This window comes from Dipodomys ordii, unplaced genomic scaffold (genome assembly GCF_000151885.1).
Source record: "Dipodomys ordii isolate 6190 unplaced genomic scaffold, Dord_2.0 Scaffold20, whole genome shotgun sequence".
Lineage (NCBI taxonomy): Eukaryota > Metazoa > Chordata > Mammalia > Rodentia > Heteromyidae > Dipodomys > Dipodomys ordii.
This window is the reverse complement of record NW_012267236.1, coordinates 16,675,917-16,692,500: the sequence shown is the minus strand read 5'-3', so window position 1 is coordinate 16,692,500 and position 16,584 is coordinate 16,675,917. Positions and strand designations below refer to the sequence as shown.

At 44.5% G+C, this 16,584-nt stretch overlaps 1 protein-coding gene and 1 long non-coding RNA gene across 7 annotated transcripts in view; one reads left to right on the top strand and one right to left on the bottom strand.

The window, feature by feature from the left end:
• Fam49a (family with sequence similarity 49, member A) overlaps positions 1-16,584 on the bottom strand; it is a 90,757-nt gene that overhangs the window by 46,985 nt on the left and 27,188 nt on the right. The window contains exons 2-4 of one of the 6 annotated variants that reach the window (XM_013013768.1): positions 10,104-10,214; positions 9,911-9,999; positions 2,820-2,962 (exon numbers count right to left, since the gene is read on the bottom strand). The exons of 1 other annotated variant lie outside the window; for it this stretch is intronic. The gene's annotated coding sequence lies outside the window, so the exon portion shown is untranslated. Of the gene's footprint in view, positions 1-2,819; positions 2,963-9,910; positions 10,000-10,103; positions 10,215-10,731; positions 10,760-16,584 lie in introns of those variants that run through there. 4 more of the 6 variants (XM_013013769.1, XM_013013765.1, XM_013013770.1 and 1 more) reach the window with 4 other exon arrangements.
• LOC105983752 lies at positions 4,496-14,298 on the top strand. The gene is made up of 3 exons (XR_001174955.1): positions 4,496-4,581; positions 4,665-4,770; positions 14,083-14,298. It is a non-coding gene; the product is annotated as an uncharacterized LOC105983752 (long non-coding RNA).

Here is a 16,584-nt window from a genome sequence, read left to right as displayed (position 1 = left end):
TCTCCTGCTGTCAACCATCTTATTGGGTTGATGTCTGTAAACATTCTTAATAGCAGGGGAGATTAGGACTTCATAACAACCCAGAGATGAGGCATAAAACAGACATGTAGTTCAACAAGACATGGACTCATTACCTTATTTATGTAACTGTAACCCCTCCTTAACTCTAGAAAACAGTGGAAGGAGACATGTCCCTAGAGAGCATCTTTGCTTTACCACCCCTCTGTGTGGGTGAGCAGCAACTCCTTGGGCTCTCTGACATTTGTTCTATCCAAACATGGCCTTGTAAAGCTACAAATAATTCAAGAGGCTGAATTTCATCACCAGTGATACCCAGGGGTGGACATGCGAGCTAATAGAGAAGAGGCACCCAGACATTTGCTGAATGAATTGATCTTCTTTTATCCAAAGGAATTCAAAATATCCATACAAATGATCTATAGGAGATTCCAGTGGAAACCTCCTACTTGAGCAAATTATTTCTATGATAATCAAATTCTAACAACTGTTTACTTCAACCTAACTTACTGGTGAATTTCTCCATGAAGTGTGAAGGAAGCATTCAGGCCAAGTTCTCAGGATGGAGCCAAGACTCATTCATTTCTAGAGTCTCAGAAGCCAGGGCCCAGTAAAGATTTTTGAATGAATGACTAATACTCATTCTCATAACTAGCACCCATCCTTATTTCTACTTAGGGATGCTTTTGTGATGGGGTCTTTTAAGCATACTGGGGAGGAGAGAGGAAGGGGAGAAGAATCTCAGGAAAAGCCAGCTAGAACATAAACGCCTAAGTCTTTAGTGAAATCTTCCAGGCCCCACTCCATTTTGCCTTCATCTCTTTCCACAGTCCCCTCAATCCTCCTGTTTCAATCACATTGGTTACTCTGACCCATAAAGGCCAGGAACACTTCCTTTCAGAGTCTGTGCTATTCAGATTCTTCTCAGCCTTGTTTCACCATTTTCTTTAGATCTTGCCTTATCTGGGAGTCCTTCCTCAGCATTTTTTCATAAGAGCAGTAACATTTTGCTAACTCCCTAGTTCTTTGGCTTATTTTCTTTCTTTCTGCTTTCATTATACTTTTCTACAGTACTGGCTACTGCCTGCTGTAATAGACACATGCTCACTAATTGTTGATGATCCCTGACCCTGCTTGGATGCCAGCTCTCTGAGAACAGGAACTTTATTTTGTTCTGTGATGAATCCCTAGCACCAAGCAGCACCTGTCACATACCACAAACACATGTTCCATAAATATTTGCTGAATGAATGGACAACTAGAGAGACAAATGCCCAAAGAAGTGAGCATCCAAGGAAGAAAGTGAAAACTCAGATGAGAACGTGCTTGCAATTTAGCTGCATTGCTGAGTCTCAGACCAGGACATCTGTCTCCATATAACTAAGGGCCCTCCTTTTGGGCCTTGAAAATTTGTTTGCCTGCAGAGAAGAAGCTTCTGGGAGGAACTTAATGTGGATCCAATACTGAAAGGGACAAGGATGAAGTCAAAGCACTAGGGAATAGTGGGCCTCACCACAATAATACACTCACACTGACCCCCACCTTTCCCTGGGCAAATAGACACTTGGGGATTTCAAATGATCTAAGTGAAATAACCAAGCCAATATATAGCCAATCTGAGAGATGCAATCAGGTCTATATAATACACAAAGCTCTTCTCTTTCTTCTGGATAATGTCACAGCTCAGGGATTTCTCTAAAGGAAGGAGTAAGAAAAGGAAGAAGGAGAAAGCAGACAAAGTCAACCTGTCCACCATAGATGGAGTAGAAGGAACACGTCGGGGTCTAAGAATCCAAGGAAGTTAGCATTGGAAGATGCATCAGCAGTCATCTGGTCCTATGCATGGATTTATAAAATGCTTCCTATCTTAGTTTTCAAGGAAACTTGGTATCATCTAACTGGAAAAGACGTTTAGGTTGGAAGACCACAGCAGTTAACACCAGCTACCAATGTAAGAATAAGGGATGTGGCTATCTTTGTGTGGGAGCCATTGCCTTCATGCTTTCTGAACTTGACTTTGAGTGTGCCTAAAAGTATAGTGTATTAATGTACTGGAGTCCAGGGAGTTGAGACCCTCAACAGATGTTTTGGGGACTAAGAGGCATGCCAGCTCACATCAGGTGCAAATCTAAAAAGAAGTTCAAGTAGATGTGGTCAAATCTTTTGTCACAGAAGGAAAATGCCCACAAATGGTTGGAAAGAAGTGAAGGAAGAGAGAAACTCAACATGCTGGTAGTCAGGAAGGTGGAAATGGTTAGCTGTAGCTTGTCCACTGCAAAGGCTCTTGGACAATAACTTTATGAAGCAAATTTGTCACTAAAAAATGCAACAGCAAATAGGAGATAAATCAGGTCTCTAACATGAGGCCTCAATCCCATTTTAATATCTCCCCCCTGTGTGTATCAATTTGGTTGGTCCAGAGGGGAAGAATGAAAACTCAGCTAACAGATGTTCTCTGCTTAATCGTATGTGGATTGTGGAAGGAAGTGACTAAAACTCCTGCTCAAATCTGTTTCTACCCTGCAGGTCATTCTTCAATTCCTCTGGTTCGTGCCTAAACACTTAAACCACACAGAATAGCACAGCTTCTGTTGAGAATACGGCTTTAAAAAGCCCAAGGCTTTTGATCATTACACTTTCCTTGAAATGCATATTAGTTATTATTTATGCTCTTTTTCTTGGGTTTCACCTGGAGAAATGGCCATCATTAGTACTTTCAAAGCACCTATAAATATGCACATTACATACTTCCTACTAAAATGCTGGTTGTTGTGCTCCACCTAACATCACGTGGTCATTACCTGGAAATGTCTCTTGTGATCCTGTTTCACACTCCAGGCTGAAGAGATGAACCCCAGCGGAGCAGCTGTGATACCACAGCACGTGGCTTTCCAGAGCGGATCTGTGTTCCCCGAGAGAGTCTCTGTCCTTAAGGGAGTGCTCTCTGCAGAAAGGGAATGCAAGTCACATTACACTATGAGACAATTTCCTTTCCCAGTCACAATGTGTCTCCATGCAGAAAGTCAGAGGATCAGCGATTTCAAGGGACAGTAATCATCTATGAGATTATCTCGCCTATTTCTTCCATTCTGTAGTTGGGAAACTGAGGCTTAGAGAAGAAAACAGCCCCCAAATCTCAGCCATTTGAGAGTAGAATCCTGATTTAAACACGCCTCTGACTGTGTTGACCTTTAGGATTTTTTTTTCTGAAAAATTAGCTACAAGGGAAAATCTTTCTTTCTTTTTTTCATTTTGTTTTAAACAGATTTTTTTATAAAGGGAGATGGCACTTTTTTCTGATTGCTGGAAAAAGGTTTTTTTTTTTTTGGTTTAACCATGGACAGCTAAGTTAGTAAAGTAGTCCACTTTCAGGCACATGGTTATGATTCTTTCCTTGTTTTTCATTGGAATTACTGTTTTGAGTTGGGCAGTAGTGATCATGACTGAAACCATAGCTACTTGAGAAGCTGAGATGTGAGGATAATGGTTTAAGGCCAATCTGAGTTGAAAAGTCTGTGAGATTCTTATCTCAAATTAGCCAGCAAAAAACTGGAAGAGAAGCCCAAGTGATAGAGCTAGATTTTAGCAAAAAAGTCAAGTGACAGCAGTAGTCCCAGAGTTCAATACCAAGTACTAGCACAGAAAAAAAAAAGAACAGAAAAGAAAAAGAGAGAGGAAGAGAGGAAGGGAGGAAGGGAGGAAGGAAGAAAATAAGAAAGATCACTATATGGAAGATGGTGGTGCATTGCTGTTTAGCCAGACTCTTTCTTTTTATCTGCCCTCCTCTCTCTGTTTTAAAAAAATACAAATAATAGAAATGGGCTCTCCTCCAATGAGTGCCAATTCTTATGGGATTTTTCCAGCTCTCTTCTATTTGAACAACTACTCCTCTGTGCAGAAAACCAAATTAGAGAGAAACAAGCAAATCTTATCTGTCAAGTGTATCGTGTGCATTTTCTAGATATATTTCTCCAATTGGCCCTCAAAACCTTTTTGTGATTTGCTACTAACTCCATTTTCTAAGAAACTAGTGCACCAAGCCTTCCAGCTAAAATGGCTTTCAGAGTCATAAAGACAAAATAATTTAGAAGCAGAAATAAACCTACATCTAACTCCTAAATCTATTTTTGTCCATTTGAACTAGACTAGTTATTAGACCTGAACAACAGAGTTATCTATTCATTCTACAGTTTTAACACAAATGCATTTTGGGAAGTTTAAATGTCTTTTGGGACTGAAGGATCTTTCCTACCAGATCCTGAAGGCCAGAGTCTCCCACAGGACCTCCCCTCAGGGAGGCTGGGCTGGCCTCTGCGCAGCCACAGCCAGAGGGCTTGGCAGGAAATTATGATTATCAATGCTCTGGACTTTGTTCCTGTTCTCAGACAAGCTAGGAGAGATGGGGTGGGAGTGCAGAAAGAGGAAGGAAAAAAAACAGGAAGTGGGGGGGGGAGGGAGGAAAGGAAATGATAGAGAAAACACAGCAACTTTGAAACGTCCTTGGCCTGATGAGAAAGTGATTTCTGAGCAGACATGTGGAGCTGTGCTTTGAATTTGGGGAAAGTGAGTTGTGGAAAGACGGAAATAGGAAAGAAGGTCCTGGAAGACTTGGGCTGGTGTCCAGTAAATTCCATCTTCTACCTCAGAGCACAGGTGAATACGGGGCTGTTTCCAGGACAAGGGGCAGTGAATTTGCAAAGGAGTCAGGGTAAGAAAATATCCCTCATCTCTTCGTAGAGACTCAGCGGCCAGGTAAGTCACAATGGAGCTAGACACAAGGGAGAATCTCTTGACATCGTCAGTTATCAGGGAGAGCTAGCCCATGCTCCCCGCTTGCTAGCTCAAGTGTTCTTAAATCATAACCTGTCTCAGCAGGTGTGAATGGAACAAATTCACCTGATCAGGGTTAGAAAAAAATAATCCTATTAGCTTCTACTTTAAAATCCAGAAGGAGCCAGTGCTGGTGAGTGATCCCTAGCATCCTAAGGGTCACTTAGGGGGCTGAGAGGGAGAGGATCTCAGTTTGAAGCCAGTCCAGGAAAAAATGTTTTCAAGATCCCCCTTCCCAACCCAGGACTTGGTGTCGTGGTACAAGTTTGTGTCATCTCAAACTGCAATGGGAAGCATTGAGTTTCAGGCCAATCTCAGGCAGAGGTATCTGCAAGACTCCATCTTCATGGAAAGACTCCATCTTCATGGTGGTGCCGGCTTGTCACCCCAGGTACTATGGAAAGTCTAAAATTGGTAAACTGTTGTCCAGGTACGTACCTGGGCAGGGAGTAAGACCCTATCTCAGAAGTAACCAGTACTAAAAAGGGCTGGAGATGTGATTTAATCATGGAGTACTTGGTGCTGTCTAGAAAGCACGAAGTTCTCAGTTCAAATCCCATACCATGCAAGCAGATAAACAAATAGCGCAAAAAATAGGTTAGTACAGCAGAGAGCCAAGTCCCTTGTAGGATCTCACCTGCAAGTTTCCTCAACACTCTGTCCACTCTGGATCGTTACAGAGGCCCACAGAGGTTCCCCTAATTTGCATATTTATGGATGACTATCTCCTGGTAACCCACAAAAGGAAAACCCCAATAATACTTTAATATGGATACTACTCCACAGCTCTCTGGTGAACACCAGGGCAGGCAGGGGATGAGGAGTAATAAAAAGGACAGACCCAACCCAGAGAGGGAACCAGGAAACTTGCATGTTAAGAGTCTTTTGTGGGCATCAGTCTGGCGCTGGTCCATTGGATAACAGAGAAGCAAATTCAGCTCCTGCCACAGCCCCACCTCCTTCTCTCTTCTAGACAGGATCACAAAAGCCCTACAAGGGCTGTCTCAAGGTCTCCCAGCAAATGGCCTTCTGCGGTGCTGCCCTGGCGTCTGTAAAATGTTCCCTCCCCATCCAAACAAACAGAGCAGCAAAGAGCAAGTACATCTTTGAAAAGAGTCCAAGCTCTTTGAAGTGACTGCTAGCCTCGAATGTTGGTGAAAGGGAGAACTGAGATGAAGGAGGGAAAGGAACTCCAAACTCGGGTGTTGGTCTCCAGGAGAAACAGAAGCTCTCCTTCTGCCAGCACTGATTTCACTCCCTAGCTACCATATCAGGGATCCAGGGAGGCCTCCCCAGCTCTCCTCACACATGGAGGAGACGGGCACCGTGGAGACGAGGGCTGGGCATCTGCAGCATCCGGAGACCGGCAAAGTGTCTCCAGTTTCTTATCCCATCTTTGTTCCTCTTGAAAGAGGTACAAAGACAAAAGAGTAGTCATCCCGTCTTCAAACTGAGGAGCCAAAATCCAGAGACATGAAATGCTGTATCCCGGACCACAGCACCAATACGAGAACAGGAATCTGCGAATGATTTTCAGTTCCCTGTCACGGCAGGAGCTGAAGGACAGCTGAAGACAGCTGCGTGTCTTCTACTCTGAGAATTTTTCACAGAAGGAGGCCAGGGCAAGGGTAAACCAAACAGAAGGCGAGATAGAGGGTAAGAGGACCAAAGGGCCTGAGAGAGAGCAAAGTCCACCTTCCAGGCTGGGCAGATAGAGGATCTAGGGCCCAGTGTGGGAGCATGTGTCTTCCTAGTGCCCCATTCCTCAGAGCAGAGCTTAGTCTCCATGTGAGAAGTGTTCTGTGGCAGTGTTCCCATAATACCAAGAACAGGGACCATATGGAGAAGGAAGAAGGGAGAAAAGTTTGAGATAAGAACAGGATCTGACCTGTATGAGTCTCTACTATGGGTCAGGCTTTGTTTAACACTAACCATCCAGTAATCCACCAGCTCCCACCAGCTGCCAGGGTGGGCCCGCGGCCCCTGCCCCTCTAACAGGTAAGAGAACTAAGACAAATGACTAGGTGACTTGTTCAAAGGATTCCGAGTAATTGTGGTAGAGACAAGGTGTGAATTTAGACAGTCTGGCTTTAATGTTTGCTTTTAACCTCTCCTTAAGACTCTCGCTTAAGGCAGTTGTCTTAAAAGGCAAAAGAGTAGGAAGAACAACAAGAAAGCAACCATTCTAGAAACAGATTTTAAGAGAGATGAGGGCCAGAAGCTCAGCTGGAAGGGAATATTGAAAGGTGCTCCACTGGCAGGACTGGGAACTTGGCCACGGTCACCCGCCCGTGTGACACTAGCACCAGTGAGTGACATCCTGGCTTTGGTATTTACACAGGCCCACTACAGGAAGAGAAGTGGGGGTTCTGGGAGCGGCTGAAGAGAGGCCCAAGATGGGAGGGTCATCAGTAGGTAGAAGAGATGGTGCTTTGGGAAAGTCCCATGTCCCAGAGGACAGAGCAGCTAGAATGGCAGGCAAATTATTCTCTGCTCACAGTGGAGGCCCCTGGGGAGGCTGCCCGGTTTCAGCCTTTGAAAGTATGAGGGACAGAAGTCAGAACAGAGGTCATCTCTTAGCATGTCACAGATGGTGAGAGTAAAGCCCAAATAGTAATCCTTCTGGAATAAGAAACGATGATAACAATCATTAGTTATTTGTCAATTATGGGCCAGGAAGTAAGCTAGATGATTTAGATAGATCATTAATAACTGTAAGAAATCTGCAAGGTTCTTAGGATTTCTCTATGAGAATGATGATTGTTCCTGATTTATATCTAGGGTAAATAATTTTGTAAAGGTCAAAGCAAATAGCCTATGCAAAAGATCGCGGGCCACTGTTTAAATGACATTTTGGCCCCGGATCTCACCTCTGAGCCCCATTGCTATGAACCACTGAGGTGACTTACGCATTCCTGTTATGGTGCTAAGCCACAGCCCATTTCAGGGCTGTCAAAGCAGCCAGCACAAGTTTTCACTTAAAGTATCTACCCACACATCTCTATTAAGTGCTGTTAACCACTTCCATGTATGTGGTCACATATAATTAGGATTACTTCATGATTTATCACCCAAACTTGGATACTTTTGAGAGAGTAAAGAGGTCCTGTTGATAATACGGTTGAATTATAACCCAGTTCTGGCTAGGCACAAAAAGACACCCAAATGTAATCTACTGTCCAGTGGAACTAGTTATTCTTATCTCAATGGACAGTTCCATACTTTCTAGTCTACACACACACACACACACACACACACACACAGAGTCCTTCATGACAACTCATCCTTCCTTTGTTAACCAAGCTGTCTGTAAGCTCCTTGGGCTTGTTGGCCCAGCTCTAGGAGCATCATTTGCAGGGGAAGGGGGCTGTAAAACTCAGGTTAGAGATTTCAGCAGCTAACACCCCACATTGTCTCCACTGGGAAGAGAGCCATGAGACAGAAATGAATAGTCCACATAGTAGAGTCTATATCTGATCACCTGCAGGAGATGTAAGCCAAGAGAATGTCTTCATATAGTGATATAATGCAAATGCTTTACAGAAGGGCAAGGAGACGGGGGTCTACCCTTGAACTTGGCTGTAGTTGGACTATGTGACTCTTAGCCATTATTCTCCGATCTACTGATGAAAATTTGTTTAAATGCAGATTATATGAAAATACACAGCAGCAACCCTCTATGGACTCTCTGAAAGTCAAATGAGACTTCTCTTCCAAAGTTCCATAGCTTTCTGGGCTCATGGTTTTTGTCTAGCATTGGATGAATGATTCCTTAAGAGAAGAGGCCACATTATACCTATCTCAGAGGCCCCTGGTCACTAGCCCAGAGCCTTGTATAAAAGAGAAGTTTAGATGCTTTAATTTATAAAACTATGAGAGTGAACAGCTCAGTGTGACTGGGGAGGGAGGAAGAAGGTAACAGAAAAGAAGGTAGGTAAAATAATAGGCTGGAGTTAGTCTAGGTAGGACTTGAGGCTAGAAGAACAGAAAGATAGTATGTCAAGTGCTTTTATGATTGGCAATAGGAGGAAGATGGGTTGTGATCAGGGCCTAGGGTCTCCACCTCGACAGCTGCCTACTTCAGTCTCAACTTTGTGCAATGTTTTTGGCCTTGGGGCCTTATCTTTGCCTTGGGAATGCTAACGTCATTGCCGGGTGATGAGGTGACCCAGTATTTCAAGTGACCAATGTAATACTTAGCATCTATATGAACTTTAGCCAATAGGACTGACTTCCCTAAATTAGTGAGGTAAAGCTGCCTTGGACAGTCAAGCCTAACCTTTATATAACAGAAGGTTACAGAGGTTCAAGGTCATGCTGACTCAGAGTAAGGAAGCCAGACACAGTATGTGGCCATATTTCACTGAGAACAGTTTGAGAGACGCTGGAGTAAGAGACATTTGTTGCTCAAGTTTCCAGCAATTCTCATTATGGGATAACATACTGTAGGAATCCCTGAAGCACTCACATACCCGAAACCCCATGGGCCTCACATGGCAAACACTATGGCAGTCCTACAAGCTCCTTGGAGTACCCCCTCCATCTTTCCCATAGCCCCGACCCTCAGCATCACCCACGAGGGACACCCTTTGGGGGTTCTGTGGGTACCTCATTTATATCACGTGACTTAGTAGAAGACAAGGCATGCTAGGCTGGGAAGCAGATCTGGAGTCCTATTTATGCTTTGACCCTAAATCTCTTTAAGACACAAAGGCAAGTCCTTCTTGCCTTTTATTTAATGAAGGGCTTTGGGCTGGGCTGTCTTGGGCCTTGAGACTGTCCATGGCTAAAGCCTGTCAGGGGGAATGCTTCTGTAGAGGGTAACTGATAACATGCCCTGACATCTGAAGACGAATCCCTTTACACAGCAGTCTCTACTAAAAATACTGTGAAAACAGAGCTCTTTCTGTATAGTCCAAGCCAATGGGAACACACTGAAGCTCAAGGCCCGCCCATTTTTAGCTCCTGCCCGTTCCTGTTAAGGCTGCCTCCGGGAGTCACTTTGCAATTCTGAACCTCAGTTTCTTCATATAAGCATCAGAAATAAAGTTCCTTTGCTTACCTCACTTCCCAGAAAACTCTGTTTTCTGACACTTCAAGGAGGGCCCAAATTTCATTTCATTCAGACATTCTGACGCTGCCTTACTCCATCTTTGTGTATGGAGATAGATACACTTGCATGAAACAGACACTGAGGAAATGACACCCTCCCATCACACTTGGTAAGGAGAAAGGAGTCACAGCACTCCACGTACCTGGGACAGCCGGGAACCAGTTAATCTGTCGTGCTATCAGCCCTGGCTCCCAGAAGAACTCCAATCCTGCTCCAGACAATAGCACAGCTGCTGTCCTTGCTGGGCTTCCTGCTGCAAGGCAAATTTGGGAGTCATATGATAGGTGTTCAGTACTTCATTCATCCTCAGGACACTGAGGGATCCTGCTTTCCCAACAGCTCAGGCAGGGCTGAGTAAGGTGAAGGTCCTTCCTCCACACCATGGCCCCAGGCACCTCACACTTTGGTGTGGAGCAAACGGAACTAGAAGCCCTGCGTAGCAGAAGGAAAAGCAATAAGATCTCCAAATAAAATCACCAGGAGGAAGATAGGAAGATATACTTTCCACTGGAGACCTACCATCTTCTGGCAAAATCCATATTCCTAAACCAGGTGTCCCAGTCCCTCCATAAACAAGTCCCATTCTTTCCATAAACTCTGACTGTAAGCCCTCAGATTCCTGAACTCTGACCCTGTGCTATAGCCTAGACTTTCATTTCCTCTATTTCTGCTGTCTTTCATGATCAGAAAGTTATTTCCTCCAGAAAGCCTCTCTGATTACCCCTCCCCCCAACACCCTATAAGGCAATCCATGCTGGGCTTTCCCTCACCTGAACAATCACAGCCATTACTAGCTTTATAGTACCTAGGAGCTGCCTTGGCACCTTCTGACTGGACTGTCACGACAACCTCTTCACCAGTTTCATTCTGCCTGGGCAGAAAGAAGGAACTTTCTAAAGTACACATCGTTAGATGTGTCCTTCCTGTTTAAACCCTTTTCAGGATGTCTCAGAACTTCAGAATGAAATTCAGATGCCCACATGTTCCCGCCCCTCCCCCGGGCCCCCTGCATTCTAGTCACAACACGTGATGCCTATAAGTTGCTTAAGGAGAAGACACCAAAGGTATGAGGAAGGCATGGACTCCCTGATCAACAGCTTTTATTCTTTTCTAGTCTCAGGCCCTCCCAGGACCAGGAGCATATAGCACTAAGCTATGGCAGAAGTAAAAAAGCTAAGACCAACCAGGACAATGAGTTCACATTATCATGACAAATAGACAGTCCATCAAGCAGCAAAGGGGCAAGAAGTTATTCGAGTCTCGAACATGCGTGAGTTCATTTCTGCTTTATAGCCATATTAGAAAGTTACTCTCACACGGAAGGAAACTAAGGCTCTCATTCATCACTAGTTTACATCTGGACTAAATTTCCAGCCAAGTCTCATCTTCTAAGGCCTAGAGTGGTATATCCACTAGCCCATTGGTCATCCTCATATGGTACCTCCCACCTGCCTTGACAGATGTGAATGACAGCACTCAGTTCCTGCCCAGAATTCATTCTGTCCAGGAATGAATTCTTGGAGAAGAAATACTGATGCTTGTTCTCTAAGAGCAGAGTGGCCCCATTGCCTCTCCAACTCTTTAATGAAAGACTGTGGAAAGAAATTGCCTGTTGCCAGACAAGAGAAAATTGCACTCTAACTGCTCTATATTTATCTGAGGGATGACCAAAAACCCTTGCCATAGCACATCACAGTGAAAAGTCGGTGTGTTTGCTATGGAAGAAGAAGGTCCGGAAGTGAGGGGAAGCTCAATGCTGCTCACTTTGAGAACAACTGCACATAGGAATCAAGTGACATTCAGCGAGCCATTAGCACCAGCTTGGCCCAGTCACCAATGTATCCCTCTTCCCATCTTTACATTCAGTGATGTCAAGCAACTACCTTAAACCAAAGCATGGTAGGAGATTTACACCATGGAAATTGGCACACACCCTATTCAGTTGTGTTTTGTTTTGTTTATTCTAGACAATTGATTAGTAAACATTTTTGCCAGCATGCTACTGAATGGATCTGGGAGATGAAGACAGAGGATTTATATTGTACTTGTGGTTCTGTTCCAATCTCATTGTTTCAACTTGAGTAGGTTTCCTGATGGCCTAAGTGTCCTTCTTTGAAAAAGCCAGAAGGGTACTTTGGTAAATGTAAACAATGATTAGTCATTTGGCAAAGTCTACAGACTTTTGTCACAGTAGAAGTATGTATGGTGCCACTGGCCAGGAATAGTCTTTTATATCTTACAATGCACAGGGGAGGCCCCAGAACAAAGATTATTTTACCCAAAATACAGCAGTAGAGCCAACGTTGAGGCATCCTAACAGAATGATATGCGTAGAGACTCATCGAACTTCCTTACATACATCCGCCTCCAGGAGGAAAATAAAGGAACTAAAGTCCATTGGCAAGAGCCCTGAAAGGCCAATGGGGCAGAATACCATGGTGTATGCTACAGGTGGGCACTGCTGGTATAAGACACAGGCCTTGTTCTAACACAAAGCTAGGTTCAGAGTGCGCGATTGCAGTGGCTTACAGGAAAAGCAATGGGGCTAGTTGAAGTCATGGTGTAGACACTCCTGTAGGAAGGCACTGTAGGAGGTAATATCCCTTTACAGGGACACTAGGTGGAGAAATCGGACAAGTGTGTCCTTACCACCTCTGAAAGGTTGCAGGAAGGAATGGTGTGATGTTCAACCCCAGAGACTCTGCTTGGACAAATCATCGCTATGCAGGCGACCTGGACTATAGTCAGAGGAGCAATTTTATTTAAGTCCTTTTGTAACAGGAGTTGAACTATTTGAAGAGGCTAGGCTTTCCAGTACCCCTGGGAGAGGCGATTGTTACAGACACACAGCAGGCAGCCTTGCTCTCCACACACGCCATGCCACTCCTTTTATTTCCTGTGCCACTGGGGATAGAAAATGCACTTAGCACAAACCACCCAAAGTGGAAACTGTGTTGGGTGAGCAACACTAACAGGCTGTGGTAAACTCTGGAAACCACAACAGAATCCAACAAGGCTGGCCCAACTCAGACCTCCCTCGCACTGAAAAGTGCAATGCCATGCATGCAACGTACATACCTACTGTCCCTACTCCATCAGAGCCTGGGGTCGGTGGAGCTGGGCGTGAGCGAGGCTCAGCCACAAGCAAGCCTTTGCCTGAGTCACAGGTGAGACACCAGACTTTGCATGGAAAAAGGCAGCCAAATTCTAAAGGAGTACTCTAAAGGAGTCGCCCAATGGGGACCTCCCTCTGTGTCTCCCTAAAGATCTGAAACTGACCATAAACAGTCTGACTCACAAAGCCCTTTAATTAAAAACCCAAGGGCTTAGAGCTAATTCTAGATGTGGCAGGACCCAGTGGCTTCTCAGGCATCAGAACTAACTGCAAGCAGAATAATGAGGATAATGTTGCCCTTCCTGGTTCATGAATGATAACTCACCCAACTATAAATTAAACTCCCTGAAGGAGCTGCAGGCCACCTGAGCAAGGATCTGTGCATGCCTTGCTTTGTGGAAAAGGTCCATGGCCTGGGAAGAGGAAAATTGTTCCAGGCCTGCTGGTGCTAGTGGCTCAGTGGCTCTCAGTTGAAAGCAGGTTGGTGAGTGTCCAGAATGAGTCTCATACATTGTTGGAAAGAATGATCTTCAGAGTTCTCTATAGTCTCTCTCCAAAGAGCTAAGAACTCTTGTTCTTGGTGCTCTTAAAAAGCTGGTTACAACTCAAATAGGACTCCCAGAGCCAGGGGAGGAAAGTAGGGCAGCTTCAGGGAAAGAAAATCCAAAAACTAACTTGTCTAAAACTAGCCCTGAGCTAGGGACGTGGCTGAAATGGTAGAGTATATGCCTAGCATGCACGAAGAGGACTCTAGATTTAATCCCCAAAATAGTATACTATATATGTGTGGGGGTGTGTGTATACACACACACACACACACATGCACCAGCATTGTCTTTAACGTGGCCTCTTCATCCCTCATATGCTATTCATCTTTCATATCCATATCCCAGCAAGGTGGGTCCAGGCTAAGAGAAGTATAGAAGTATGCTTGTCTAAGTAGCAAATTGATTTCATTGATTCTTGCTCAGACCTTAAGCAGATTCCTTCTCTTTTTTTTATTTAGAGCTGAAGCATTCAGAGCAGGAATAACATAACTGCTAAAGACTGAAAAAGGCTTTAGAGAAGCGATCTCCTCTCTACCATGAAAGATATCCATACATTGTGTACCAGACAGGCATCAAGCCCTGGGCTGTTGGTGCCTTGCCCTTAAACTCCCAGACGCCCCTACTCCCAACTTTGAGGAACACATTTCTGTTGTTCAAACGACTCCTCTATGTATTCTTTTAAAGCAACCTGAACTCACATAATGGGTAATGGCAAAAGTTATTTTTCTGTACTATTATTAAACATCTGGTACCTTGGATTGCAAGCTTGAACTTTTTTTTCATAGTAATGATGGCCAGCATTTATTTGTGTCTTTAACATAGTGAGCTCTTTATAAGAGAATCTCTCCTTATCGAAATAGTTTCACACAGAATGTATCCATCCTTTCACCGATGCAGATTCAAAAGTTCATAGAGGTTGGATGGGTTTTCTGAGATCACACAGCTAGTCAAAGGCAGAGGTATCTAATTCTAAATCTCGTGTTTAACAGTGCAGCTTGGTTTTTCACCAGCGATTGTGTTGGTATAGAGTCAAATCAGATGTCATAGATGCTGGAAGTCACCTTCAGTGCTGAGCTCTGACTGGAGGGGTGGGAGGCATGGGAGGTGATGACCTATCTTGGGATCGGCGTGTGGCTGCACACCTGATGGGTACACAAGACAATTACAGAGCCCCAGCTGGTGGGCCGAGTCTTTGAGATGTGTTCAGACAGAGGGACAATGACGGGGCGGAAGAATCTCAGTGGCTCTGGCCCTATGGCCCCTCACTAGCTTCCTGTAATTCTTACACCTCTGAGAACAAAGCTGGCACCTCACTGTTATTTGCCAGCAGCTCATAAAAGAGAACGCTACATGGAGTGGCAATTAAGTACAGCTTGACAGTTGCCACTGTGGTGGAAGTCCCCGTGTGGGGAAGGTGCCAGGCCCTCTGCTGTCTTCTCAGCCTCTGCCTCTCATTCCAGTCCGGCCTTTCTCCCACCTCACCTCATTCCACTCATCCATTTTCTTCCACTCCTGCCACACCCAGCCACATGTAGCTCTGCACATCAGGAGCTTTGTCACTTCTGTCTGTGTTTATTGCTCTGAGCCTTCTGCCTGACACCTCCCTCCCCTCGCATCCTCATGTTGTCCCATCTGCCTGGCTAGGGGCCATGCAGTGCAGTCACTGGTCACTCTGGGAAGCTTTCTCCAGCCCTATTCCCACCACACAGGTGGAATTTAGTGCCCAGCACTGGAGTGCGAGTCAGCAAGGAATCCACACGCTGAATGTAGGTTTGACCTTTTCTGATGGATATGGAAGGGGTGATGTCATGAGATCTGTGTATCATGTGAGTATCTACACTGTCAAGGTCTCTTATCTATATTAATATCTATATATGTATCTTTGCTCCACAGTGACTAAGGCTAAGTAACTTCTCCATTATTATTATTATTATTATTTATTTTGCTAGTCCTGGGGCTTGAACTCAGGGTCTGGGCACTGTCCCTGAGGTTCTTTTTGCTCAAGGCTAACACTCTACCACCCCAGCCACAATGCTACATCCAGCTTTTTCCTCTTTATGTGGTACTGAGGAATCGAACCCAGGGCTTCATGCATGCTAGGCAAGCACTCTCCCCCTAAAGCCACATTCCCAGCCCCTCTCCATTATTTTAAAAAAGATTTTATTTATTTAAATTATTATCTTTAAGTAGCTGTATAAAGAAGTTGCCCTTTAACAAAGCAGCTTGTGAATACAATGTATCCTGATCAATGTTACCCCTTTCAAGATTCTCACCCATCCCTCCCTACTTCTCCATTCTGACTTCCAGTTATTTTATCTCTCAAATGGAACACAAACATCATGCACACTCCATATCCCCAAAGTGTTATGAGAATAAAGTGAAATGATTAACTCATGATTATTACAGATTAAAAATAAGTGAGAAGCCCACATACAGGACTATACCTAGCTCCTCTAAAGGCTGAACAAAGGGACACTCAGAACTTCAAAATTCCCATTTAGAACAAATTGAGATGGCTACTTCTGGCTGCCATGGCTCTCAGGTCTAGAAGGTTCTACTCAGCTCTGTTCTCTAAACTGCCTCTCCTCACACCCAGGATCTGGGCTAGCTTTCTGACAGTGCCATTAGCAGTAAGGAGACACAATATCAAGACTCTGAAATCTACCTTTCCTATTTATTCCATGAGTGTTTCTAATTTCAGATAAAAGGAGAATTCTCACAAGGCCCTTTTGAAATCATGGTGAATAAATAGACATGCAAAAAGAGATTTGATATTCAGAAGAAATAGCAAATCCTTTGCCAGAAAGAATGGGCTCAGGACACTCCGAGCATTTCAGCAACCTTCTCTCAAAGTGCTCTTACCAGGGCCATTTCTGACTCCTGTTGATATAAGGCAAGACAAGGAGATGGCCAAACCTAAGTACCTGGAGTGTAGGCAGTGGTGGTAGTGGCGGGGGGGG